General features: G+C 47.9%; 1 protein-coding gene and 1 long non-coding RNA gene across 6 annotated transcripts in view; one reads left to right on the top strand and one right to left on the bottom strand.

Annotated features, from left to right (window-relative positions):
- Window positions 1–16,592, bottom strand: part of Sh3bp4 (SH3-domain binding protein 4) — a 79,002-nt gene extending 62,410 nt beyond the window's left edge. Inside the window, exon 1 of one of the 4 annotated variants that reach the window (NM_022693.4) lies at window positions 16,417–16,592. The gene's annotated coding sequence lies outside the window, so the exon portion shown is untranslated. Of the gene's footprint in view, window positions 1–16,050; window positions 16,313–16,416 lie in introns of those variants that run through there. The other 3 variants (XM_039084182.2, XM_039084183.2, XM_008767298.4) reach the window with 3 other exon arrangements.
- On the top strand, window positions 2,702–5,431 carry LOC134480405 (uncharacterized). Of its 2 annotated transcripts, none has more exons than XR_010054855.1 (2): window positions 2,702–3,142; window positions 4,459–5,431. It is a non-coding gene; the product is annotated as an uncharacterized LOC134480405 (long non-coding RNA). The 2 variants fall into 2 exon arrangements; XR_010054856.1 differs by having other exon boundaries at window positions 3,715–5,431.
- Window positions 16,593–27,387: the final 10,795 nt, after the last annotated feature.

Below are 27,387 nucleotides of genomic sequence, written 5' to 3'. Positions count from 1 at the left end.
CTGTCATCCAAAGAGCTCTTGTGTGCACACACTCACCCTCAGAAATACTCTACTCCCTCACACGACTGACTCCCAAGGTCCACTGCTCACCACCTTCCCTTGCCAGTTCCTGAACCCCTGAAAAAGGCGGCTGTTTATACGACTAGGCACAGCTGGTTCCGAGGAGCAGGACCGTGGCTCGTGCCAGGCACACTCCACACCCCTTCTAATCGGGGTGTTTTCTTGTGAGCCCCATTACAAATCGTCATCCCCATTACAAATTGGCCTATGTCATGAACAGACAGGGCCCGTGGTAGTGAAACTCAACCTCAGGGTGAGATGTGGGCCAGCTCAAGTTCCTCCCTTTCCCTAGTACTAGCCAGTGAACAGTCTGAGGAGGGACAGGCCCCATGTTTTTGTCATGTTCTGAAACTTGCCACTAGCCTGTGCTCTGAGCGACAGCTAAGTGACACCATAAAATACAGCAAGAAATAGAACCCAACACCCCACAATCACTAAATCATAACATCCCTGTGGAGTGCACCATCTCTAAGACAGAAGCTAAAAATCCCCCACAGTTCCCTGTGCTTCCACAAGGGTCCCTCACAAACAGGGACGGGACCTTGAATATTCTTCATCCTACAGCTGTGTCCCCAGGTTACTGAGAAGCTGCTGAAATCTGAAGCCCCAGTTGATCTGGGAAAGCACTCAGGGATGCAGTCCCTGTTGGCAACGTGGTCCTCAGACCCCAGGCTGAGAAAGAAGGACTGGGCAACTACAAGGCTTGATGAGCCTGGCTGTCCAATCAAGGGCAGGGGGCATCCATCTTTCCCAGAAATGCGGCTGTGGCTTAGGTCATGATTCTGCCTCTGTGAAAGCAGCTAGGCAGAGTGAAGCTGGACAGCTCTGTGGCTATTCCAGTCTTGAAGAGGAAGGGTGGGTTGAAACAGTTACTTCCCAGAATGCACAGAGCAGGCAACCTCATGTCCTAAGTCAATGAAAAGTCTTGGAGATAGAAGCCCAGAAAGTGATTTTTAACCCCTAGAACAGTCGCACAACTGGATGACCTGCCGGTGACCTTGGTGTCCACTAGTGGATGTTATCCTTGTGCCCTGGCCAGTAACAATGGTAGGCTGCAAAATTGACAACAAGGATTCCACTTTGAAAATAATGTCTGTGTGATTTTTCTCATGGCAATAGTGATAAGTTTTTAATTTTTTCTCTGACTTTCTAAATCGTCTATAGTGAGTTTAGATCACTCAAACAAACTGGGCATTTCCACTGTGCTCATCACTGAGAGCCTTATGCTCCCCGATCTCAGGTCTGAACCTCCACCGTGACATGTTTTATGTGCTGTCTGCTGCCACACCATGCATGTTGGCCCTAAACAACGGTTCGGCCTTGCAATTCCAGCATTTGATGCAGAAGAATCAGGAGTTCACAGACAGCCTCAGCTACAGGGTGAGTTGAGGTCCAGTCTGTCTCAACAAAGAACGAAGTCTTAATTTGCAAGGGTTTCAAGTGGCTCCAGGCAGCAATGGTGGGGAAGCTCATTCCCTCCCACCTTCCATGAAAGGTTGTGTAAATACAGAGGCTGCAGGGAAGGCAGGCTAAAGGTGAGATGCTGGAAAGCCAGCTAAAGACTCTGTATGCTATCCTGGGCTCACTCTGTGACACAACAAGGCCCTTGGTCACCTACAGGCCAGGAGGAGGCACCATCAGATCCATAGTCTGGTTCTTGGAAAAGAGCCAAGACTTCAGTGGTGTGTCATGTGTGAAGGGTATTGAGTGTGTCTCCTGGGTGAATCCAGGAAGCAAACGTAGAAAGCTGGAGGTAGGGCTCAAAGACGTGCAACTAACTCATTGGCCACACTGTGACTCACAAAAGGTTGTAGCAGGACTTCAAGGTCCCAGGATACCCATGAGCATTCATGTTAACACGTGATCTCCAAGCTTCCGTGAAGACAGAGTTGTACGCTGAGGTAGAAAGACCTTGTTATACTCCAAAGTCACTCACAGATCAAGACTAAGCACAAAGAAGGAAAACCCATATAAAATACTGCACACACTAATAAACTAGATATCAGAAACAAGAAAATGCCTTACAGCACTAGCAGACACAGCATTCCCTACCCTCCAGGGGCCACTGGGAAGAGGAGAAGGAGTCTGGGTATAACCCTGGGTTGCAGTAAGCATCACGGCCCATCCTGGTTAGTTTTTATTGTCAATCAGACACAATCTAGGATCACCTGGGAAGGCAGAACTGCAATTAATAACCCAGATCAGACTGGCTTATGACCTTGTCTGGGAGAGATTCTTTATAATTGATGTGGGAGGGTTCAGCCCACTGTGGGTATCACAATCCCTATGAAAAGGAGGTCTGGGCTATATAAGACAACTAGGTCTACCTTTCGAAAGACCAGAGGGAGGAAGCTATCACCAAGGTGTGAACCAACCACAGCAACCCTTCTGTCCATACCGGGGCTGCCTGATAAAGAGACTCATCATACAGCAAACAGGAAGCACAACATCAGTGATCAATGCCAAGTTCTCCGTCACAGAGAAAACACAACCACTTTGCAAGTGCCCAAGAATAACCAAAAACACGGCCAATCCCAAATACCCACTCCAAGCAGAGTTCAAAAAATATTCAGAACATTCCATCAGCCATCACTACCGTGTCAGAAAAAGGAAGGTCATTCTAGAACATTCTGTCAGACATCATTACTATCCCTCGGTTAATCTGAGAACGGAGTCTCTGGTACACCACGGTCCAAACAGCCCCCACACTTCACTCCTTCCACCAAGGACTCGTGAGAAGGACCAGGTGTCTGAGGTCACCTCCAGGGAAGGGGTGGGTTTCTGTACAAGTGGCAGGAGGTACTCTGGTCCACCAAGTGGTGAGCTTCTTACTGGTGGGTGACCAGAAGAACAGAATATGGGGATGTGTGACACACACCACTGAGGTCAAAGATGCCTCTCCAACACCTACCAGGCAGGGCCAGGAGCAGATCTCCTCAACCAGGCAGCAGGCTCTGATGGAGCCAAGGAGGGCATGAGGAGAAGCAGCCGGTGTCGCATCATACCTGAGTACTCTGCACCAGGGCTCTGGACGAGGCAGCTACAGTGCCAGTATCTATGTGAATACTGAAGGGCTTGGATGGTAAGAGCCTACGGGAAAAGGGAAAGGGACGGGAGGGGCTGTGATGTGAGGAGGGGCTTTGATGTGAGGGCAGACGCTAGACACAGCATGGGAGAATTGTCTTTTACCTTAAGAACAGGGTTGATTCTATTGCCCTAAGCTTCAAGTGTAGAGATGTAGAGGGAGCAGGGTAGAGGGTGGTAACTGCTGTATACAGACTGCTCCAGAGGCCAAGAGCACAGGTGACCTAGGGACAGCCAGGAGGCGAGAGACAGCAAAGCCAAGCATCAAGGTGAGGATGGAGGCCCCTCTAACACCTCCACATGCTCTCACCCAGGGTCTCACCCAGTCATCCTGCCTTTGGACCACACCAGGCTCCTCCGATCACCCACCTCTCACTTGTCACCTGACACTCCAGGTTCCCACCTCCCATTGTGCTCCTCGGACTGGTTCCAGCAATGGCCTGTCCACCCAGGGAGTCCAGAGGACCTGTGGCCAGGCTGAGAGAGCAGCCTGAGGAAGACAGTCTGGTCCTCACTGCCGGCTTCTGTGGTTCTCAGCTCTAACAGTGCGATTTACTTTCTCTTACACAGTAAGACTCCTCACTCTCTCAACTGGGACAGGAAAAATAACTTTCTGGGCAAAATGCTGAAGACTCTGGACAGGCTGTCAGAAATGAAGGAAGTCCTGTCTGTCACTACAATTACTCTGACACAACAGAGACAGGTCGGGCTCAAGAGGAGAGACAATAAAAGCTTGGCCTCTCACATCAGTACGGTCATGGTTTCTCTCACCCATAAAGCTAGCTTAACAAAGCAAAGCTCTGAATTCTCCTCTGGACAGGCGATGCCCACATTGGTCCATATCGGGAGAACTTGCCATCCCATGAAAATGACTTAATTTCTGAAGTTCCTGAAGAACCTTGAAGTTCAAAGGAAGACAAGAGGCTTCCACAGCTCAGGTAGAAGAGGTGGAGAGGAGCAGGAAGTTAAGCACAAGGCGCAGGTGCCTGGGTTAACCATGTTTGCCTGGTGTTCTAAGTAGCAAGGCCCTGGTTTCCTGCATGGTTATCTGGCTTCAGTTCTTTCTGGTCAACCAGGGTCAGGACCATTTAACCCTATGAACATCCCTGGAGACTAAGTAAATCAAAGATCCTCCTGCTGTAGTAACCAACCGCCTGGCAGAACTTTGCAAACAGCAGCCACCGCTTCTCTGACCCTCTCTGCTCCCATTTCAAAGGCACACTTTGCTTTGTTTCCTTAAATAGCGGGAGGAGTGACCCAATGGTCTCCATGTCAAAGCTTGCACCTAACCGATTCCTGCATGTTCCTTTCCAGGCCACTGTTCGAGAGCTCTGTGGGATGACTGCCAGCAGCACCAACTGAAGTCAAAAGAGAACCACAGACAAACTAATAATCTCGCCATCACAGGCGCCCCGAGATTTTCCCATAATGCCCAGTTTCTTATCATCTGCTAAGCAGTCAATTGGCATTTAGCTCTGAGTGTGTCTGTCACTTGTGACTCCGCCTCCTGGTGTAGCAGAATCGCATAACCACTGCCATTCTCACTCTCTCCCAGCTCACAGGAATCATTCCTTCTCTCCGTTATAAGATTCAAACTCACGCTCAGCAAGCAGTCGATTTCTGGATGGTTTTTAAAAAGGTGTTTATGACAATCACTCTTAGTTTTCAGGGCAGCATCCTCAGAACTTTCCCTGAGGATGCTGAGGACCTTCGCTTTCTTTAGAAGCAGGCTGTATCCAATTCCCCAAAGAACACTCGAGACTATCTAGGCATATGTGTGCTAGAGAGACATCACTCTGGTAGTCGGTGAACTACACATTAACAGTAAACTTGGGGGTAGAGAAGACGGTCTCCATAGAGGACCAGCCTCCTTCCTGATCAACTTCAGAGAAGCCAGTACACAGGCAGACTCCACGCAGCTGTTCCCATCAGCAGAGGCAACCGGGCGATAAATTGTAGAACTGTAGGGAGAGGCTCTTCAACAGAGAGTAATTTTATAAAAATCTCATAACGGGACTGGAGGAAAATGTTCCACTTGTGTGGCATTCATGTGAGGCTGCAGGCAGGGAACCCAACTCTGTGTGCAGAGGACACCTGTCCTCACGGAAGGGACCCAAGGGCTCAGTCCCTTGCCAGGTCACCTCCTAAGCTATGTCACCCCCTGGACTGCTCACCCCCTGGGCAGCTTGCCCCCTGGCCTTTCAAATCATGCTCACCCATCTAATCAAATTTCCGCAGTGTCCTCAAATAAAGTTCAAAGCTGACGGGGCCCAGAAGGGCCATTCCGACCAAGTACCTGCCTCTGGCATCCTCCCCGGCTGCTCTGGGACAACTCTCTTACCATTGCATCCCTTTTTGGCTCTTTGGATTCCCCAAGCCTGGAACCTGACTACCCATAGCCCACAAACTCCCACCTTACCTACCTTGGCCCACACGTTACTACATGCCATAAGGCTTCTTTGGGAATCCTCTCCCACCCCAACTTCAACCTGTAAGCCCTACCCCGTGTACTTTAACACTTTCTCCTGTGGTGAGTAAACACCCTAGCAGAGCTGTCTCTGGGGTCTTCATACCGCCTCTACCTACCTAGTCAGGCAGTGAGTGGGTTAACATTAAACCCAGAGCTCGACCTCAAACCCAGTGAAGGCAGCACCTGGCACCCAGAACCAAATAGCAAAGCTAATGAGCCCTGAGCGTTCCAGACCGCCAGTCAAGCCACTCTGTGACCCTCCTTAGGGTTTTACAAGGCCCCCAAAATGCTGCTTCATGTTACCAATGGGTAGATGAGTCACAGGATCAGCCAGTGCCAAAACCACTCTCAGGAGACAGGCCAGAAAAATATTCCACCCATAAATTGGTTTTCCTCGCTTGCCAGACTGGAGAAATCCTGTGACAATGGACTGCAGTCTGGAGGGAGAACTGTGACCTGGCCATCAGCAGCCTGAACCAGGGCTTCTTTCAATGAACGCAGAGATTCCCAAAGTCAAGGCGGCACCCTTCCCTGAGCTAAATCACAATGCAGTCTTTCTGATAAAGAGCCCATGAATTTCCCCAGATACTGTGGCATGACCAGAAGAGCTCAAGGCCTCAGCTCTTGAACCTGAACAGGTGGAAGTCACCACCCATCTGTCCCCTTCCTCATCCCACCCCAGGGTCCCAACAGAAGCCAAACTTCCAAAAGTAGTGCGCCTTGGGGAATCAGCCCTTCAGAGGAGTGGGGAAGGGAAGTTGCTTTTAGAGCAAACAGAAACTGCCCCCAGCAGCATCGCCTGGTGAGGGACTTTACTGTATTGGGATGACAGTCACCAACAGTCAAACACGGTGCTTTATAGATTTTGAACAGAATAAAAGTAAGACTAATTCTAAGGGAAGCTTATACTGAAAGATGCTTATGTTTATGAGATGTTCCCTGAATGCAGCTTACGATCTGGGCAACTATGAACAGCGTGGTTTAAGCCTGCTTTTAATACCAGCGCTCTCACTCTGGAGAAAGAGGGAAGAGAATCTCCTGTGCGTTCAAGACCCACTTGGACTATTCAGCGAATTTTAGGATAGCCAGGGCTACAGACTGAGACCCTGTCTCAATAAATATAAAATGGACCCGACAGAGCTCAACACGAACCTGGCTGTCAGAAGCAGGAATGCAAATTCTGTTTATCAACAGGAAAACATGAACTTCAGACAAGCACCCAGAACAAACAAAACAAAACCAACAGTATTTGTTCGGAAAAGACCCCTGTAGCCAGAAGCACCATGACTTCGAACCTTGACACTCACATAAAAAATGTGAATGGCTCCATCCCTGGTGTGTGAACCACTGCTGATGTGACCTTCCTCCCCTTTAACACTCTCTTTTGTTCTAAAAGAAATGCACAGTTATTGAGTGATAATGTGAAATCAATACAGATTTTGGTTAGGGGGTGTGATAATTTTTAAAAAGGAAGAAGCATCTGTTTTGTGGACAATTCATGCATCTGTAAAGGTGCTGGCCACCCCCAGCCAAGCAAGGCACAGAATCCTCTAGCAAGCTGCTTCCTACCTTCCTGGGGTCTTTCTATGCTGTCAGGCAGAGCAGACCAACCTATGTCTGGGGTCCTGGAGCACAAACTGCAGAATCTCATCTCTCTTCTTCCTCTTCCTTACCCCCCTCCTCTACCTCTATTGGGCTCCTCCTCTTCCTCCTCCTCCCAGGACCTTGAACAAAGGGCGAGGTGAACACACTTGCTCTTTAAAGGTCAGCTGGAAATCCAAAGAATCAAAACCCAGCACTCTGTTCTCACCAGGAGACATCCTGACCAGGTCACGCCTTCACCAGGTCGCTGCCCTGACCACAACATGCTCCATTCACTCAATATTTAAAAACAAACTCCAATGGACAAGAGGCCCAAAGTCAGAATGAATCCTCAGTCCACCTCAGACAGGGTGCGGACGCTTCTCAGTGACCTCATCTGAAAAATCCCAACAGCAAAAGGTCAGCCCTGAGGTCACCACTCACAGGCCCAACTTCAAAAGGAATGAACGGGGAAGCCCAGGTTCTTCTGCACTGGCTCAGCAAAAGGCCACTGGAGAGGCCCCTAGGGAAAGGGAACTTCTCAAATTCTAGCTCAGCACAGTCTTCTTTCAGCTATTGTTTGCCACAATGGCCTGGTGCAAATGCAACATGCTAGGAGAACCTGATAGGCAGTCACTTAATTCCCAGCCAGGATCTTCCTGGATGACTTGGGGTTATGCAAACTAGCCCATTTCAGATTTGACTGACCACAAAGAAACAGCTACTTAAAGACATGTCACAGACATGTCGCAATGCCTGCTAGAGGGAAGAGCCCAGTAAGGTCAGGAAGAACCTGAAATCACAGAAAACTCATTTAAAAAGAACAGTTGTTTCAAGTATGTGTGTGTGTGTGTGTGTGTGTGTGTGTGTGTGTGTGTGCGCGCGCACTTGTGTATGCGTCTGCGTGTGTGTCCAAACATTGACAGGTCCTTTGCCTCTATCCGAATAATTCTGATAAAAACATAAGCCAAACTCAGTGTGCAGGTGTGCACAGAAACGATGGCAGCAACTGATGGCGTCTACATGGATCCTGGTGTCTTATCTCCACTATGGCCTTGGAGAGGTACCAAATTCAAATGCCATTTCCTGGCCCCAACCCTTAAAAGGTGAGCTATTCAATGGCTTCCCAGTCCCTGCCAGGAATAGAACTGCTCTTTGAAAGGCTTTGGGGACAGATTTCTGAAATGAAACACAAGTTTTGTGAAGGGATGTCTGGAGAAGAGCAAACTGTAGCAGCCAGGGCTATGTGACTGTCCTCTGATCACTAAGCACCACTGGGCTGCACAGGACACAGGCTGCTGTGGGCCCACACGATGTGTTAATATTTCATATGTGATACGTAGGCACCCATGAATTGTTTTCTAGTAGATCATTACATATCCACGTATGTGTGGGCTACGTGCAAACTTTTGGCACTGCTGTCTTTCAGAGCCATTAATTCTTGGTGAATTTCAAACACGTAAACGGACTTGAATTTTTTAGGATATCCCACAGACAACTCTGTATCCTAAAGCTATTCAAGCCCCTTTACAGAGAGCAATGATGTAACACTGGTAAACAAAGGCCGGGTATATCTGCCTGAATTAAAAATTAAATTGCATACAACTCTGTGATGGCTACTTTACCGCACGTATAAGTAAGCTGATTATTGTTCATAAGCCAGACTACTAAAGTCAGGCATTAATTTTAAGAGTGCCAAGATACCTTAGAAGAGAAAGTGAGGCTTGCCAGACAGAGTCACCACTGTGGTTCCCTTGGCTAGTGCACCCCACTGTGCACAGAAGGTGCATAGATTAGAACAGGTAAAGGGCAGGGGAAGAGGCCAATCGTAAAGGAATGAAGTTCGATCCCCAAAACCTTATAAAACTAAAAGCAGAGTGTGACGACACACACTCATAATCACAGTCCTGGAGACAAAGCAGACAGACCGACAGACCGACTGACCAACCCCTGGAGCTTCCTGCTGAGTTCCAGGTCTGAGAGAACATCTTATAAAGAAAAACCAAGTAGATGGTGCCTGAGGAATGATATCCAAGGCTGTCCTCTGGCTTCCACATACACATGCACACACATGCATGGTCACCTGTACAAAAATGTGCTCACACATAAGTATGTTACAGAGAGAGAGAGAGAGAGAGAGAGAGAGAGAGAGAGAGAGAGAGAAGGCAAAAGGACACTGGACAGACAGATAAATGGTACAAGGCAGCTCTTGACCTTAGGAAACCAGGCAGAGGGGATGAAGGTATCCCATGAGCCATGTCCTTAAAACAAAAGCTCACAAAGGCTGGATAAGGGCTGCAGCTGTAACACCTGGACAGGTACTTGGAGGTTGTTCTTAGCCTGCTAGTCCTGAAGAATGTCTCTCCCTTCTTCCCTGGGACCTTCAATAGTACTGCCCACGTGATGTCAGCCCCTGAATATCTGAGAGCATCTTGGTCCTACCCTGGTCATCCTGTCTATTTGATTACCCCTAAGTGATGGATCTGCTTCTGTTGCTACTCACAATTCTTCTTCCCCTCTGCCCTTGAGGCTTCCCCTGTCTTAACCGCACAGCTCCTTCAGGCCTAACCCACAAGCCTCCAGGCCTTCATCCTAGGGTTCTTGGTTCCCTTTACTAACACAGCACCTGATGACACCTGCTTCTGCACTGGCAGACCCTTAGCCCACCTTCACGGGTGGCCCAAAGTGGCAGCTTCACAGTGAGTCTCTGGAGCCCACAAAGCAGAGAAGAGCCCAGGCTTGTCCCCTTTCTTGTGGTCCTTCTCTTCCCTAGCCTGTGACCTGGTGTCTTCTCCAATACTACACATACCACACCAAGAAAATTCCAATTCATCTTCCCTGCTAACCATAGCTGGCTGGGGTTAAAGATGTCTTGCTAACCATGGCTGAAGGACACTTCTCTCCCATGTACTTCTCTCTCCATGCTGCTAAAGAGTGTGCTTAGACTTTTTAATTATTTTACTGATAATATAAAAAAATATAAGCACCCCTTATATGTGCGCGAAGCCCAATGATTTCAAAAAGACCCTGATAGAGCCTTGGACCTCTTTCCTCCTTTACCTGGATGGTCCCCAGGAAGGCAGCTTTTTGCAGTGGGTGGGTGGGGATTGCAGTGGGTGGGTGGCTGGGCCTCCTGACCTCTGCTTTAACATGCAAGATGACCTCATCACACACATACCTGAGAACCAAATCCCTTCTACCCAGTCTTCTTCCAAACCAGAAGAAGCAACCAAGACCCGACAAGGAAGGACTTACTCTGTGATGAAAAGACTACACAAGACTCCAGAGGGCAACTGGGAAAATTGGCCTCTGCCCACCCCTCCCCAAAACACAGCACTTCCCTGAATAATCTTCTGCACCAGGGAAACATCACCCCTCCCCCCACACACACACACACCAGAATTCAGGATTTTGGCCACACCTCACCCCAAGCTGCCTGTCCAATTCTCTTCTTGCACAAATTCCTCCTTGTATACATTAGTGGTACCGAGGCTGGTTTCATGTGAGCATCACCTGGGCACTTGAAAGTTACAGATGAGCTGAGAGTTCAGGGGTGCAGCTCAGTAGGTAAGGTGCTTGCCTTAGAAAGCAGGAGGACTTGAATTCAATCCCCACCCACCCACTGCAAAAAGCTGACATCGTGGCGGTGCACGCTTGAAATCCCAGGGCTGGGGGCTCACTGGCCAACAAGTCCAGCATAACTTGATGAGTCTGAGGCTAGTGGGAGACCTTGTTTTGAAAAGCAAGGTATAGGAGAACGGGAGAGATGGCTCAGTGTTAAAAGCACTTGTCTCTCTTGCAGAGGACCTGGGTTGGGTTCCCAGATCCCACAGGGTGGTGTCACCTGTAATGCCAGTCTCAGAGGATCAGATACTCTCTTGTGACTTCCTCAGGAGCCAGGGACTCGTGTGGTGCACATATATACAGGCGGGCAAAATTAAAAAGAGGGTGATTGTAGCTCCTTAGCGTGACAGTAAGATTGATCTGACCTTCACCAGTACAACAGACAGACAGACACACAGATACACACACACACACACACACACACACACACACACACACACACACACACACACTCACGCCTACCTCTATAGACCTGGAGGCCTACACTCAGAGAGATTCCTACCAGGTGGGAGCAAAAATCACATTTTTAAGGTCCCTAGTGATTTTAAAGCCATCTGAAGCTCCCTTGCTGGTCAAATTAGGTTGCACAGTGTCCCCTGAAAACCTCTGCAACATTTGCATCCAGGGAGACCCTGCCCAAGCTAGGCAAGTCTGTCACCTCACTGAAGGGGTTGGGGCTCAGCACATGTAAGATGACCTGAAACCTTTTTGGGGGGGCTGGCTCCCGCATATGGTTAAACGTGTAGGAATTTTGCCAGCCCACGTTGGGAGCTTAAAATCAGCCCGGGTGGGAGTGTTTACACCACAAAAATTGGCAAAGGCTGCCACCCAGGCTCTTTGTTTTCCTCCCCTGGAGCAGGTTCCCAGCACACACCTGGCACCTAGCCTCCTACACCAGAGGCTGGGTAAACAGGCCATCGGATTTCATTCAAACTCTGGGATCTTCATGGTGGCCAGAAGACTGAAAAGAATTTGGATCCATAAAACTCTCTGAAAGGAAGGATTGTGGGTTTTTGTTGTTGCTGTTATTCAACGGGCTCGGAAGAGCTGAGATACCAGGCATCCACAAAGTTCTCCTGGGACAGGCCTCCACTGAGCAGATAAGAATAGTCTTGTCAGTGTGTCATTTATTTGGCTGTAAAGAGGAAGGTGGAATCCTTATCTTATGCTCACTTAACAGCCTTCCTACAATCTTAACTCTTGTGATGTCATCAGTCCAGAATACCTCTCTCAGTGGTACCGGGGCAGGCTCAGTCAGTTCTGCCAGCCCTCTTGCAGCTGCAGAGCCTCAGATCTTCCAGACACATCAAGCTCTGCCCTGCAGACAGGTAGGGTGAAGACACCCGCTGCAGGAGGGGGTGGAGAGCACAAAGGCTGCCTTCCACGAGGCGGAGAAGGCTTCATCACCTTCAGAATGTGAGCTCCTTTTAATAGTGTAAGAAAGGAGGATCTGGCTATCTCTGTGCCTGTTTCTTAGCACTCCCCAAATGCGTGACTGGGAGTGTTCGCTTCTTTAACTTCAGCACTCAGTGAGGAGGGATGGTGTGTGTGCTGTGTGTGGTGTGTGTGTTTGTGTGTGTGCTGTGTGTGGTGTGTGTGGTGTGTGGTGTGTGTGGTGTGTGTGTGTGTTTGTGTGTGTGGTGTGTGTGTGTGGTGTGTGTGTGTGTGTGTGTGGTGTGTTTGTGTGTGTGGGGTGTGTGGGGGGTGTTCTGGATAGCATTGATCCAGGTTCAAATCCTGGTTCGAGCATGCATCAACCTATCGGGGTGGAAGAGCTAGCAAAATCCTGCCAGCTTCCCTGTCAACAGGAGTATCTGTGTGGACTCCCTGAAGTGCATACAGGAAGATTCCAAAAAGATACAGAAATGTCATTGGAGTGATGTTGTTTTTGTGACAAGGCTTGTCCTGGGGAGACACTACACATGTCTATTTATCACAGATGGGGAGCCCATGACAGACCAAAGTATAAATGCCACCACCAAAAATCCAATTTGGTGAGCCAATGAGTTTTATCGGGCTTACTTACTGGAGCTAAAATGACTCAAGACAGCCGAGTCACCAAAGCCTATCCCAGCATGGGTGACAGCTCATAAGAGCTGGGAACCCAGAGCACACTGCAACAGCCTGCAGACAGTTCAACAGGTTGGAGTGTCCTTTCTAGGTAACTCTGTTTGTCTCTACCTCTTCCAGGTAGCTAGGATGGTTTCTGCTTCTTCCGGGCAGCAGGTCTGATCTCAGAGTCCTCTTTGCAGCCTGAGAGTGACTCCCACTTTTATTGCTTACTCTTGAAAGGGACCTAGTGAGTCTGGTCAGTTTCAGGGACTTCCTGAAGCTATTTTGAGTTGCTTACCTAACTGTTTAAGGAGCTTCCCTGACAACTGAAGGTGCGAAGGTGCAGAGCATCTGGCAGGTGCACAACAGATGAGATGTTCTTCCATTTAGGATGGTCACCTCTCCCTCCTTAAAACTCAGCCTCACCGCCTTCATTTCTGAAGCACTATGCAATCTCTGCCCTCTGGAGACTCACATCTTCTCCCAGGAGCTGGCCTTCATGCCTAGGGTGTAGAGTTATGCAACACAGATGCCCTGGGGCCTACTGAATAGCTGGCCAAGGCTTCTTGGAGGACACTGAATGCAGATGCATTGTTCCCTGGGTGTCTTGGGGTTTGGTCAATAATTTTCCTGTCACTTCTCCAAAGAGGGGCAGCTGTAGGGCTTGTGTTGTGCAAAGTTTCTCCAAAGCCAGGACCTAGACGAAGCCACTAGAAGCTGTGCTGGAAATGGAGCGACAAATGCAGCAGCCAGTGCACTTGTGGTTAACAAAGCTATCTGCTGGTTACCCCCATTCCTGGCCGTCAGATAGGGACAAAGGGACAAAGAAATCTTGGTGCTTTATCTCTAGGGCCCTGGGAAATGTCCCAGGGACCTGATTCCAAGTCTCGGGAGAAAGATGGTAACACAATCCCACACAGGTGTCAACCCTGAAAATAACAAAGCAATAGGAAGCCACAAAGCTGTCTACTCACTGAATACGATTCCAACTGGGAGTTAAGATGCTGTGCCTAGAGCTGGGATTGCAAGTTAGGAGCACGGTGGCTCTGGACTCCTTCAGGTCAAGGGTTCTCAGAGAGACACCAATGGCCTTCTTCCCCAAGAGACAAGCGCACGCATACATGAACACGCGCGCGCGCGCGCGCGCACACACACACACACACACACACACACACACACACACACACCCCTTTTGGCTTCAGAAAGCCAAAGGCTCTTAATTGGCTGGGAACAGAGGACTCAAATCCAAGAGGCCTCCCAGGAATCGAGGGTGTAAACCCCATTCATCATTCATCCTCCTATCTCATTATCAGACTAGAACCAACATTAGAATAAAAAGAAAGTCTAAGCAAACAGCCCAGAGGGGAATAATTCCAGCCTGCTGCTGGATTAGCAACCGGCAAAAGAGAAATTCTAGGAAGACCCATTCCCCCACCCCCAGCCCCTTCTACTCCCACCCAGAAAATTAGCAACACAACTTCTGTTAACAACAACCAGAGCGAAGGGTGCCTCATAAACAATTTATCCAGCCAGCTTTCTGGACCCTTCCAAGGCCCTGTCTGAGCTCGCATCTGCAACCAGACCTAGGACACATCAAAGTGCTGGTGGGAGCAACAATTAGAAACAAAACTATCAAAGGGTCACCAGGAACCTGAAGAAAAGCTTCCAGCCTGACTCTGGCTCTGGGCGGGGAGACTGGGTAAGGACAAAAGGCAGCCTGTGCCTCACCTCTCGGTCTGGATCCCTGTTAATTGTTCGTTAAGAACAGTAAAGCCTGGTGCCAGATCCTGGGGACAACAGGAAAAGAAGGAAAGTCCACAGAGGCCTTGCTGGCATTTCTGCAGCCAGCTTGGGAGCCGGTCATTGTTCAATCGGTAAACACGTGAGACCGAAAACAAATCGCTGGGAAACCAGGTTGTTCACTTCATGTGTCCTCCCAGGACCAACTGTTCTCTCTTGGAGGGTGACCTGGGCAGGCATTTACAGGGCATTCTACAGCTCTGCATGTCCCAGGCACCAATGCCCCCTGACTTTAGGACACCCCCCCCACCCCCGCCCAAGTCCAAAAGATGCTGCAGGAAGGATCCTTGAGAAGACCAGTTACTTCCAAGCCTCTCACTTTGAAGGGCTTCGCCTGCACCAACAGGAGAATCGAGTGTGCTCTGGGGATCCCTGAGGCCTGCCTAGATCTTGCTTCCTGGGCAGGAGAGCCAAGCTCTAGGTAGCTTGTTTTACCTAGCTACCTAGATGACACTGTACAACAGCTAAATGCTCCCTAGCACATTGAAATACAGCCGCTGTCCGTCTAAGGATGCCAAAAACGCTCTGCAAACCATCCATTAAATTTTATGGTAGCCTAGGAAGCAGATTGAGAATCATTACTGTCATTTTTACAAGGCTCGACACCAAAACCACGGACTGGGCTGAGGTACCGGGTCCCCGCTTCTCTCCATCTGTACCCACCATCTTATGGGAAACCCCATACATCAAAAGGGCACTCGTGACTATCAGAAACAGCCTTTGTGGTAAGGCAGATCAAAAAATCCAAACTTTGGACACGAGACAATCAGAAAGGTAGAGAGTGGATGGTTTCATGCAAGGGTTTTCTCCCGATTAGGCAAGGAGGCGCCAGGTATAATTCAATGATTAAATCTACAAGGCTGTGACACCCCCACCCCAACGAATGTGGGATCGGCGGTAGATCTCCTGTGTTGTTTATTTCCGCTCTGGGCACTCATTGCTTTTATAATCAGAGCAAAAGTTATACGAACTTTATTTCTGCTGCTAAATCACAGAACACCAATCTGCTGCACTAACAAGGGAAGAATAAACATGAATAAAGCCCAGCATGGTATTCTCTTTCCAATCTCGTAGATCCACGAGGCTCCACAACCTTCTGCGTACGCAGAGCGGCCAGCCTGCTCTCCACCGCTCCTCCCGCGCGGCATCTGCAAGCGCCCCACACCGGGGAAGGGCCAGCGCCAGCCAGCCCCACAGTACACACTAAGCTCCCTAAACCTGCACACTACAACGCCAGATCCCAGCGGGGAGCCTCCTGGCCCCCAAACCCTCTAACAAGACACACTGGGCGGCGCAGGGCGGCTTCCCGGTAAACAGCACTTGCAGAACAACGCTCCTCTATCCTAACCGCTCCCACCCGCACACCCCGGCGCTGTCACCTCGGGGCTGCGCGGTCACTCGATCACCAAGACAGAAACTGGAGTTTTCAATTTCATCCTCCAGGAGGGCTATCCGAAGAAGTTGAAATGTGCATTGTCACCAAGTTTAACCCGGAGCCGCTCTCTCTTCGCTCCTCCCCAGAACCACGCGGGTGGCGCCGCGACCCCTCTCCGCCTTCCCTGCGCCCCAGGCCCTAGCGACCACGATCCGCAGCCCGGATCAGGCTGTGACCACAGAGGGCAGGGCACCGGGAGCTCAAGGGGTTCGGAGCTGTTCGGGGCTAGCCGCGCCCCTGGGTCCGGGATGCTGCCCGAAGCCACAGCGCGCAAGGGGGTAGAGTGCGCCGTCCGGCCCCGGGCTCCTACCTGGCTCGCATGGCGCCCCACGGGTCCTGCGGCTCCCTTGTCCTGTGGGGCTCACCCGGCCGGGGGCGCGCACCGCTCCGAGAACCACAGTCACAGCGATCGAGGCAGCGGAGGTGGTGAGGTACCCAGACACCGCGACGGCCCAGAGCGCTCAGCCCCCGCCGGCGGGCGCAGAGGTGGTCTGGGCCGGGGCGGGGCGCGAGCGCGGGCGGGGCCGGGGCGCAAACAGCGGGCTCGAGGAGGGCGGAGCGCAAGCAGAGACCGCGGGAGGGGCGGTGCCAAAATTGTGGGCGGGGCGGGAGAGGGGCGGGGTCAAGCTCAGGCTTGGGCGTAGGAACCCGGGACGGATTCGCACTTTTGAGGAGGAGTCTCTGTCGGAGAGGCGGGGCCTAGACGATACTGGGGCAGACGTGGGCAGGGCGTGCTCAAAGGGGCGTGGGCAATTTGAGGCTGGAGCGAGTAGGGACTGTGCCCGGAGCTGGGGGAGGGCAGTTCTTAGCAAAGGCGGGGCCTGGCTGAAGGGGGCGGGGCGTTCTGAATGGGCGGGGACGACTGAGCGGCTGATTTACTTAGGGAAAAAGGCTTGGCTGACTGGCGCCTCCACTGCTCCGGCGCGATTCCCGCCAACACTCCTCCTTGTCTCCTTCCTGAACAGCGCCAGTTGAGGGAGCAGGGTTGAAGGCTCGGGGGGTCCCCCTGTACCTATAGAAGAACAAAGATGATGGAGACCTCCGGTGCTCGGTTTGGGGGGAACCTTCCCGGGAGAGGTTAAGCAGTAAAACGAAGAATTTTAAAAAAACAACAACAACTCAGCTTTAGGGAACTACTACAAGGGGAGGAGAGCTGCCCACTGGGCAGGCTGCAACAGAATACAAGTCAGCATATTTACACTTCCTTTGCCTAGGCTCACACACAGAAGTAGAGGCTCCGTGCGAGCTCAGTGAATGATCACACTGAGAGGCAACGGAGCAAAAGCAGCCCAAGCTTGGCTACTCTCATGAGTCATCTCACGGGAGCAGACAGAGGCCTGTAGGGTTGATTGCCTCAGTGAGGTCAAATCAGCCTTTGACTGCGGTGGTGGTGAGGGCAGGGAAGGAAGGCTGCCACTTGGAGCCGGTAGCAATCATCTTTAATGTTGTCACAGATCCAAATCCAGCAGCCCATTGAGTCCATCCTCACTATAATCGCCGGCCACAGTTACCGTTCTTATTTTCAAAGTGACTTCAGATGTTAATGCAGATTATCATAGTCAGCAAGATCACATGGGAGGGGGTGTGCGTCAGAGTCAGAATTCTAGCCAGTTTTCTATCTCCCATGTTCTTTATGCTCCCCTTCCCATCAATCCTTGCACTCGTGGTGGAATTTCTTATTCTCTTAGAACATGGAAAAAATTACTCCTTAAATGTAGCTGTAAAGAGGCAGTCTTCTAAAAGTGCAGGTGACTTACCTGGTTGGAGGAGGTAGGGGTGGAGGTAACAAAAGCATCCAGACTGGAGGGCATGTCAGGAGCCAGCCTCTGTGCGAGTCACTTACCTAGATGAGTACAGAGCTTATGACTTAGCGGAGGGTCTAGCACAAAGCAGCAGTCACTAAGTATTAGCTATTTGTACTGCTGCTACTCCAAACGACTTCTGTCTAAACCATGTCAGAAAGAGGGAGAAGGAAAGCATGAATGGACGTGGGCTGGGCTGGGGTTATAGCTCAGTTGGTAGCGCGCTTGCCCAACATGCACAAAACTCTGGGTCCCATCCTCAGCACCAAATAAACGGGAAATGTGGTGGCTCAAGCCTGTACTCAAGAGGTGGAGGAAAGGGGATTGAAGGATGGTAGAGGCAGGAGGATCAAGAGTTGAAGGTCATACTCCTCTACATAGTAAATTCTAGGTCAGCCAGGGATGCGTGAGTCCCTGTCTTGGAGAATGGAAAGATGGATCAGAGGTTCCTAGCTCCCCCATGGCAACTTATAAATATCTCTAATTGGAGTTCCAGGGGATCTGATACCTCTGATTGCCCTTCATAACACCAGGCATACCTGTGGTACACAGACATATGTTCAAGCAAAACACTCATTTACACAAAATAAATAGATAGATAGATAGATAGATAGATAGATAGATAGATAGATAGATAAATCTTTTTTTAAGGGCCTGTTGGGTTAGGTGTCATATACCTTAATTCCAGTATTTGCTAAATGAGGCAGGAAGATTGTGAATTCAAAGACAGCTTAGATCTATTACTAGACTGAATCCGTCTCAAAAGAAGAAAAGCTTATGAAACATTGAAAAAGACAAGCGAGTTGAAAATGATCAAAGGTATAAAAAGATGAGTCCCCAAACACTGCAAATGGCCCAGCCCATGAAAGGCTCCTCAGCTGCCCGGAGCACAAAGCTTAAAAAGGAGCAAGGAGGTGAGAAAGCCCAAGTGTGGCCTAGGCAATGCTTGGGTTACTGGAAGCAACGGTCGGAGACACACCGCACATCAAAGTATGGAGCTGGGTAGAAATCAAGACTGCAATGTGACGCTTTGCCTGGGGGAGCAGAAGGCATGGGCTCCAGTGCCCACTCAGAGTGAGGAGTAGACAGAATCCAGGATCTTGAAACAAAATAAGGAAGAGGAAGAGGTGCCCACTTCTTCCTGCCTTAAGTCTGATCTGACTTCGGAAGAACTAAACACTGTGTTTAGGTTAAGTCATCTGTGAAGCATTCTGAGTGTTTGGGAAGGAATGAGGTCTCTAGATGTACTTCCTGGTGAGCCAATGCTTTGTGGTTCCACCAGCTTTTATGGCTTTCTCTTTTTGTAAAAATCTCTAAGTCAGAAGAAAGGAGAAAATGAGCCACCCCAAGCAGTGACCATGTTCAAGTGTTCAATGAGCATTACTGGTGAAAATGGGACAGCAATAACCCAGTCGATAACTAGGGGTTTTCAGCACAAGAATGGTACTTGTTTGTCTTGTGGATTAAAGAATTCCAAGAGCTGGGCACAGTGTCACACACCAATAGTACATCAGTTGGAAGATAGGGACAGAAGAATCAGGAGTTCAAGGACAGCTTCTCTTACAGACTGGGTCCTAGGTCAGCCTGGGGTCTATGAGATTTTGTCTCAAAACTGAGAGAAAAGCAAAAAAGAAAAAGAAAGAAAGAAAGAAAGAAAGAAAGAGAGAGAGAAAGAAAGAAAGAGAGAGACCCAGTGTGGTGGGCTGGGAAATCTGATTGTCTGGGCTCAAATGTCAACTCAACTACATTAAGCAAGGCCACCCTGAGCCTGTTTTCTCACCTTAGGCTAGGTGTAATTGGACAGGTAAGATGGCTCAGCAGGTAAAAGCACTTGTCATGCAAAGCCTGACAGCCTGAGTTTGATCCCAGGAACACACATGGTAGAAGGAAGTGCCCTTTGACCTCTATACTAAGGCTGTGACATGAGTACAACCCTCTCCCAATAAGTAAGTAAATAAATAAATGTAAAAAATACAGATGGGTATGATGCAAGAATTAGTGAAGATAATGTGTAAATATTGTTTAGCATAGTACTGGGCACACAATGCATCACTTACACATGTAACCTATTATTTATACATACTTGTTCTGATAAATAATATTCTTTGGTTCACATTAAATCCAAGTGAATGAGTCTGGTTCTTAAATGTACTCCAAATAGAAATGTTCTTTTCAAAGGGACATCCACTTTGCTTTTAGGAAGCAGGTTAGTGACAGTGTCCAAAGCAGTGCCTCAGCTAAGTTCTGTATGGATCCTCCACAGGTGTGTGCATGGCATGATATGAAACTGCCTTTTGGGGATGTCTCATATGCTGTTAAGCCTTGAGTCTGAAATCTACCCCAACAGAACCACATTTGGAGTCCTTGTTTCCCAGCCTAGTGGTGCTATTTTTGGAAAGCAGTGGAAGTGTGTCATTCAGGATGGGGATTTCCCCATGAGAGCCTGGCCCCTGGTTCTTGTCTTCTGCTCTACCTCCCGACTACCCATGACGATAACAAGTCTCTTATACATCCCCCTCCACCAGGAACTAAGCTGCCTCCCTCACTTTCTGAACTGAAAACCCGCTGAAACTGTGAGTCAAATTTAATCCTTCCCTCTTCGCTTATTCTCCCTCTTAGGTATTTTGTTACACTGATACAAAAGTAACTGACTTTTGACGTAGGTTTCCAGGAAAGTGAGACGCAGAGAAGAGAGTAGACACAGAACAGCCATTACTAAACCCAGCAGTGCTCCTCCATGTGCCGCCCCTGCTCTGTGCTAAGTATTCGGTAAAGCAGCTACAGCCCTACCACGAACAACAAGAGCAATGGCAAGTGCCTCTTACTGAGCTGAACTCTGTAGACACTCTCTAGTGAGCCGCAATGCTCCCGCCACCTGGCAAACACTTCACACGAGGGAATGACTGCTTAGGAATCACAAACAGGCCCAGTAAAGCATCTCTCCATCTAGGGTGCGTGCTCAGCCATGAGATAAAGAGGACAGTATTTCTTTAGAGGGATGAAATCAATAAGGATCAAAACAGTGGCGTAGAGGGGAACAAAATAAATTGAGAGCTCCCAGGAAAGGAAGAGTCATTCTTTGGGGTGTAATCTAACTCCTGGTAGGTTTCCCCTTTCTCGATGGATTCTCTCTCTCTCTCTCTCTCTCTCTCTCTCTCTCTCTCTCTCTCTCTCTCACACACACACACACACACACACGACAAAGCTGCTTTCTTTAAAAGCTCAGTAACAAATGTCTCTCTGCCTAAAAGTCACATTTAAGAGATTGTCTGATTAACCAAATCCACAGGAAATTCCCCCTAATTTGTGTTTGTTTTAAACTGACAACACATCAACATGATTCTTAAGACTCATATTTTGAGTAGAAAGTTAGCTTTATAACAAGATAATGTTATAATTTATTCTTTGTCAATTCTTGTTAAAAGAGTCAGCTATGAGCCAGGTGTGCCGGTGCTCCTATGTAATGCTAGCACTTGGGGGTGAGTGCGTGTGGGGGTGCTGAGTCAGGGAAACCTCAAGTCTGAGGCCAGCCTGGGCTACCCAGAGAGCTCTTGCTTAAAATTTTAACAGTTAAGAGCACTGACCAGATGTCTTAAGTTCAATTCCCAGCAACTACATGGTGGCTTGCAACCATCTATAATGGAATCCAATGCCCTCTCCTGATGTGCCTGAAGACAGCTACAGGACACTCACATACATAAAACAAATAGTCCTTTAAAAAACAACAACAAACAAACAAGCAAGTAAATGGACTGGAAGATATAGCTCAGTTGGTAAATTACTTATTTAGCAGGCACAAAACCCAGATTCAATTCCCAGCATCAGATAAACTTGATGCCTGTAATCTCTGGCCGGGATAGATAGATAGATAGATAGATAGATAGATAGATAGATAGATAGATAGATAATAGATAGCTAGCTGACAACAGCAACAAAATTAAAGCATTGATATTTTAACCTGGCCGTGGTGGTTCACACCTTTAATCCCAGCACTTGGGAGGCAGAGACAGGCAGATCTGAGTTGGAGGCCAGCCTGATCTACAGAGTGAGTTCCAGGACAGCCAAGGCTACACAACATAGAGAAACCCTGTCTTGAAAAGTACACAAAATAAATTTCGATATTTTAAAAAGCAGTTCTCTTTCTCTCTTAACACCCACACTTAAATCTGTTAAACTTCTTCTTAATAAAACTCCAACCTCACTTTCAAAAATAAAACAATGAAAGTCAGCTGGGTTCTAAAAAAGTAATAGCCGTGGACTGAGGTCAGCTGCAGATGTGACTCCAAGGGGCACAGCTGCATTCTCAGAGTTCAGACCAGAGAGCAACTGCCCTCACACGCCTTAGCTTTTCTTGCTTTGGAGACAAATTCTATACGTATTTTAAATATGAATCTGATTTGAAGTTTAGCCTAAAATACATATTTTGTTGTCACGGGATGAAAGTCTAAGACACAGTGTTTGTGATAAGCTGCTATGACTATATATTTATTTAAGTCTCCCTCTCTCTCTCTCTCTCTCTCTCTCTCTCTCTGTCAGTGTGTGTGTTGGGGATCAAACCCAGGACCTTGACTAGCATGCTAAGAAATCCCTTTGCCACTAAGCTACATTCAGATTCCTTCTTTATATATCCATTCTCAGAGTAAACAGTGAGACACTAACCCGTAATTTATTTTTTAACATTTCCTCATTTTCATGACATCACAGGTATATTTCAGAGTCAACTAAATATAACCTCCTTTCTAGAAAAAAAAAATCATTGAACAGCAAAATCATCAGACAGTCCAGAAATGTCTACCCTCTAAAGAGCAGCAAGTGCTGTTGAAGTAGTATTTATTTACCCTCTACTATTTTCCAGCCCCTGGGCATGGCCCTGCGAGAGGATGATCCCCAGAGAGATGGGCAGATCTGTTTCTGCCACTGGGGTGCTAATATGGAGAAGGAAAGAACCACAAGCTCATGATAGGCACCTTAAAGAAAACCTAAGGAGCTGTGAAGAACATAGCGACTGCCCTGGGAACTGGGGCTAGAGCAGGTCAGAGAAAACTGAGGTCAGATACAGCAGGGAAAGGAAGGGGTGTGGTGGGCAGAGCCTGCCAAGATCTGTGTATGGTTACATAACCGAAAAGAAACCCTGGGGGTGGGAATGGATGAGGTGAAGTTGAAGGAGTTCTAAGGGGACTGTGTCAGGAACCAAGAGCCACAGGGACTCCAGACATGGCTCTAACCTTTGCTACTTCTCTGCTAGCCCAGAGAATATAGCTTTACCAAGAATCTAATATTACAGTCCGAAAGGAAAGAGCATCTAAATTAGTCAGAAAATATTGTATGACCTGTTTGTCATCCTGGGAGATGTTTTTTTCTTCAAACTCTAAATTGTTGAGTCTATCCATATTGGTGGCTGTCCTTAAACATCACACACACACACACACACACACACACACACACACACACACACACCACGTGACTAGGACAGCAGGGAAGCACTAGACTCTCTCAATGTACAATCCAGAAGGCAAAATGATGGGCTTTAAGAAACTTACGTAAATAACTGCAAATAGTCACCACTTCCATGTTTTATCCACTATGTATGCAGTGACTGTGTCTGGAGTGCTTACTGCATGCCAAGCAATATGTGAGGAGCTGAGGAGATAATATGTGTTCTAACCCCTTCTACCTAAGGAGCACCTAGCTGCAGAAACTAGCAGTACCCAGTCCTGCAGAAGAAGAAGAAGAAGAAGAAGAAGAAGAAGAAGAAGGAGGAGGAGGAGGAGGAGGAGGAGGAGGAGGAGGAGGAGGAGGAGGAGGAGGAGAAGGAGAAGGAGAAGGAGAAGAAGAAGAAGAAGAAGAAGAAGAAGAAGAAGAAGAAGAAGAAGAAGAAGAAGAAGAAGAAGAAGAAGACGACAAATCAGTGGGATTAGGGCTCCAGAACAAGCTATGGTTTGTTAGAGGAGAGGAAGAAATGATGAAGAGCTGAGGTGGATGAAATATAGGCTCCAAAAGCAACTCAAAAGACCAGTAAAAGTAAGAGTTGGTTGGCTGAAATGATAAAGCCAGGAGCTCTCAGCAAGACCAACTACAAGGGAAAGAGAGGAGACTCAGTGAATCAGAAACAAGAGATGTTTCTGTAGGCTTGGATTTTTCAAAACCTACCTTAATTATGGTTCTTTAATGCTTCGACTGCCCACCAGACGTAGGAGAAAAGAAAGGTTAATAGGAAACGGGGGTTGTAGACCTGTTTAGAAATACTTCTTTGGGATGATTCCAATCTTCGTCGTCAGTAGTCTAGTCCACCAAACACAAATCAATAGCAGTGGTCCAGTCCGCTCAGCAAACACCAGATCCAAATCAGCATCAGTGGCTTGATCCAGAAGAAACCACAAGGCTCCTTCAGCACCAGTCCACAGAAGTGGCAAGAAGCAGCATTTCTCTCCATGAAGAAACAACATCAATGAAGAAAGCAAGGCAAACCAATGTAAGAGGGTTGGCAGCGAAGACCAGTGCCAGCAAAGCCAAACAATGACCAGTAAAGAGCATCAGCCTTTCCAAACATCACATGCCTCTCAAGCATCTGCTCTAACAAAACATCACCTGCCCTTTTACCAGACAACTTCCAGAAAAACACCACGTGTCTGTTCTCAGAAAAACATCCTCTCATAAGACAGCTTCCAGAAAAACAACACACAACAGAACTGGGTCTCCAACAAAACCAGGAGTTCCCACTTCATGTTATAAGTACCATAGAAATCCAGAGGCTCCTGAGAGAGCACTGTAAGTTATACCAGGAAGTAAAATGACCTAGATACTGCTGGACTGTTATAGTTTCACTCCAATGTCATGATAATTGCAGTAACCAAAAGTAAATTAGAGGAGGAAGAGGTTGATCTCTTGTTTGAGTGCCTCTCAGGAGCTCTTACTGCTTATAAATGCTGGGGAGGGGTGGGGCCTATTGAATCTGTTTAGTTTCAGGGAATTCCTAAAGCTGTTGAATTTACTTCATGAGGTTTAACCAATTGCCCTGCAGAATGAAACGTTTCACCTCCCTTTTGGACATGCTGAGTTAAGAGCTTCTTTCAAAGATGGGATGTTTTATCTAAGAAGAAAATGGCTGTCCAATAATACTATATAGGGAATTCAAACAATTCTAGAGGAAAAAAATAATCTATTATAAAATGGGTTAGGGATCGGAAATAAACATTTCTGCAAAGGGACAGACTATCAACGGCAGTATATAAACATGCTTAATATCACTAAACATTGGGGAATATAAACCACAGTGTTAAGTATCAGTTCAGTTATCAGACCAGATATTATCAAAGAACAGGACAGGAGAGATGGCTCAGCAGTTAAGAACACTTACTGTTCTTGCAGAGGACCTGAGTTCACTTCCCAGTACCCACTATGAATAGCTCCTGGCTTGACTTGTACCTCAGGTTCCAGTGCAATCTGACACCCCTGGCCTCCTGGGGCACTTGCTCTCATGTGTGTAACCCCCCGCCCCCACACACACATACACACATAATAAAAACCAAAATTGTAAAATGAAGAATAAAAGCCAGATCTAGTGGTCTAGCCTTGTAATCCCTGCCATTCTGAAGGCAAAAGCAGCAAGAGTGCAAACTCAGGGCCAGCCTGAGCTACAGAGTTAATTCAAGGCCAGCCTGGCACCTTAGGAAGACCCTGTCTCAAAATAGCAAAATGCAAACAAATTAAAAAGCAATAAAACAAATGAAAAGGTAAGCAGCGAGAGTGTTCCCAAGAGGATGGAGCACTTAGGATGTTTGCTTAGTCTAGCCAAGATTTTGGATTCAATCTCCATCAAAACACACACACACACACACACACACACACACACACACACACACACACACACACATCGTCAAGGACACAAGAAACAAAGCACTGGTACTTTGTTGGTGGAGATGAAAATTAGTGCCACTATTATAGAAACAGTATTGAGAGTTTTCTGCAAACTGAAAATACAGTTGGCATGATCCATCGGTCTGGATTACTTACCCAAGAGTTTTGATATCAGTATATTAGATGATGGCTGCACTCCCGTGTCACTTGGGACAGTATTCCCAGTGATGGCTGTGGAACCTAAGTTCTCACAGGCAAGCGAATGAAGCAAAGGGACGCCGTACGCACAATTCCAATGCTACCACGTCCAGCAGGGAAGGAAATGCTGTCGTTCCTGGCAATCTGGATGAAACTGGAGAACGATTATGCTAAGTGAAATAAACCAGGCACGGAAAGACAAATACCACCTGTTCCCACTCATCTGTGGGATTTTAAACACCAGACACTGAGATTAAAATGGTTGTTATGGAGTCAGAGTGGGGGTGGGGAGATGTGGATCAGAGGATAGAAAGCCTCACCTCAGACCGGAGGGATACGTTGGGTTGCTCTTCTTTTCCGAGCCCTGTTGCACAGTGTGACAAACGTAGTTGTGTTGATGGCTGGTGTCGATTGTCACCTTGGAAGGATCCAGAATCACCTCAGGGATGAGACTCCAGGAACACCTGTGAGGTGTTATCTTAAGTAGGTTGACCTCTGGCAGTGTCTCTTTGAGATCATCTTGATTAGGTTAATTGATGAGAGAAGACCCACTCTGAAAGGGGACAGCACCATTTCCTGGCCTGGAGTCTTGTACTATGAAAAGAGAGGAATCAGGCTGAACCGGAAGCTTTGACTTCTGCCAGTTCGATGGGACCAGCTGCCTCCTCAAGCTCCCACCTCCAAGATGGACTGTGCCTCAAGTGTGAGCCAATAAAAAACCTTTTCTCCCTGGAGTCGCTTTTGTCAGGTTTCAGGTGTCACTACAAGAAAAGTAAGCAAGAGGCGGTAAATAGCACCGTATTATACATACGTGTCTAGGTCCCTAAGTATAATTATCGTGTTTTATAACGCAGTATAATCGCAGAGGTGGTCTCCTGAGGAATCACTCTATGTGACAAGCCTAATATAAAGAAAGTTTATTGGGAAAGGGAGGGGAGGGGGGACCTGGAAAAGGGCAGAGGCAGAGAAAGGAAGAGAAGGAAAGAAAGAGAGAAAGAGAGGAGGAGAGGCTGGCTGGCAGGGAACATGTGGGAACAGAGAGAGAAAGAGAAAGATGGATGGAGGTGGGGTAGCAAGCAGTCCCTCTTCATACCCTTGGCAGCGATGAAAGCTGTTGCTAGGAAGCCATAGGGTGTAGCCTAGTGGAATTGTTTGTAAACCAATAATAATTTCAAATATTCTTACCACAGAAGAAGAGGAAGAAGAGAAGGAGAAGGAGGTGAAGGAAGAGGAGCATTTGGGATGGACATGATAATTAGTTTGATTTAATTGCATATGTACTCATATATCAGTTCAGCAATCCATCTGTATATACATATAAATACATATAATTCATAAAAATACATAATTGTAATTTCTCAATGTCTATTAAAATGGTAATTATCTGTGACTGGAAGACAATCAATTTGTGTATTTAAATATTA

The sequence above is a fragment of the Rattus norvegicus genome, chromosome 9, assembly GCF_036323735.1.
Source record: "Rattus norvegicus strain BN/NHsdMcwi chromosome 9, GRCr8, whole genome shotgun sequence".
In the NCBI taxonomy this organism is placed as follows: Eukaryota; Metazoa; Chordata; class Mammalia; order Rodentia; family Muridae; genus Rattus; species Rattus norvegicus.
The sequence above is the reverse complement of the archived record's forward strand: the minus strand, read 5'-3'. Positions and strand labels throughout refer to the sequence as shown.